Source organism: Macaca fascicularis, chromosome 4 (genome assembly GCF_037993035.2).
Source record: "Macaca fascicularis isolate 582-1 chromosome 4, T2T-MFA8v1.1".
Lineage (NCBI taxonomy): Eukaryota > Metazoa > Chordata > Mammalia > Primates > Cercopithecidae > Macaca > Macaca fascicularis.
In genome coordinates, this window is record NC_088378.1 from 42,444,614 (window position 1) to 42,446,299 (window position 1,686).

Below are 1,686 nucleotides of genomic sequence, written 5' to 3' on the forward strand. Positions count from 1 at the left end.
ACTATATTGTATATGAATTATATCTCAATAAATCTCTTGGAAAAAATAAAGAATACATCTAACAAAAAAAATTTAAGGGACATGTATTCCTTTTCCAATTGTTATAATAAAACCAGGTGGAAGAGAATGGTTTTAGCAGTTAGAAAAAACAAATACAAATCTGGGGTTTGGCCATGAAAAGTTATTTATAAAAATTAGAGAAGAAAAGGTAAGAAGAAGTTATTTCACATTACAGACCTCTCCCTGGCCCCAAAGCCTAATACGTGCTCACCAAGTCAAAAAAAGAGACACAGCTGATTCACAAGCTGAAGGTTTGAACTTGAACAGAACCCTAGGCAGGGCAGTGTCCCCCGCTTTCCCCCGGCCCAGGTAACACTAGGCAGAGCACCAGAGAGTAAAAACTCAACACGGGGGAGGCTGGACCCTCAAGGTTTGGGAGTCGAAGCACCCAACTTCTGGCTCAGGGACTTGGGGAGTAGGGTAAACAAAACCTACTTGGAAAATAATTGGGGAAGAAAACCAAAAATTGCCTTCTGCAGGGCTGGGGACAGGGAAGGAGGCAGGGCCAGGGAAAGGAGGATTTCATATCACTAATCTAACTTGGGAGGCTGTAAGGGACCATCTTCAACTGGTCTTAAGAGGAAAGCCAGATGGCGGATTGGAGAATCCACAGGAGGGAGAGAAGGAAAGGGAATGTAGCTGGTAGGATGCAATAGCCCCTTCCTTTCTGGGCACAGGAGGGCAGCCAGGGCACCAGGTCCGGGCAGTGACCTCACAACAACAGCAGTTTTTGCAGCTTAGAGATCAACCACCTGGCCCACCCCACTATTCATTCTGCTCAGCGTGGGCTGGTGTAGGGCCACTCTCCGCCCCAAGGCAGCGGACAGCTCTGTAGCCTGGGGCCCTGCCTCTTCTTCTGAGGCAGCACTGCCTCTGCCCCCTTGGCCTGGGGCTCCCGGCTGTCAGGGGTAGCAATAGCCTTCCCTTCCTGGGCAGTGCCCTTGTCGCTGCAGGCACTGATCTCCTCCCGCCCCGCTCCTGCTCTTCGTCCATAGGTGAGGAGGCAGAAGCAGCACCCCACCCTCCTTCCCATTTGTCTTGAAGGACAAGCTGCTCTTAGAAAGCCTTCTTGAAAGAGATTTTTTTTTTTTTTTTTTTTTTTTTTTTAAGACAGGTTAGAGTGCAGTGGCGTGATCTCGGCTCACTGCAGCTTCGACCTCCCCAGGCTCAAGCGGATCCTCCCAGCTCAGCCTCGGGAGTAGCTGAGATCACAACCCCAGCACACCCAGCTTTTTTTTTTTTTTTCCTTGGAAGGCAGCTATGCTCACCACTATACCATCAACGCTATTTTATTGTAGTATTGTAGAGATGGGTTTTCGACATGTTGCCCAGTCTGGTCTGGAACTCCTGGGTTCAAGCGATTCCCCCAGTCTTGGCCTCCCAAAATGCAGGGATTACAGGCATGAGCCACCATGCCTGGCCTTGAAAGACAATTTCGTCTTCTTGGGAGTCTCCTTGCGGGGGAGGGAGGCTCCCCTTTGGCCTCAGCACCCTGACTAGGGGGTGCTGGCTCCATGTCATTGCCAGTGGCCCCGGCTGCCTCTTCTGTTCACAGGGGCCAACTCCCCTTCACCCTTGGGGGATGTCACCATTGCTTTTCACGTGGCCACCCTTCTGTCCGCTGGT

General features: G+C 50.7%; 1 pseudogene; it reads right to left on the minus strand.

Moving 5' to 3' along the window:
• Positions 1-703: 703 nt before the first annotated feature.
• On the minus strand, positions 704-1,146 carry LOC135970547 (MARCKS-related protein-like; annotated as a pseudogene).
• Positions 1,147-1,686: the final 540 nt, after the last annotated feature.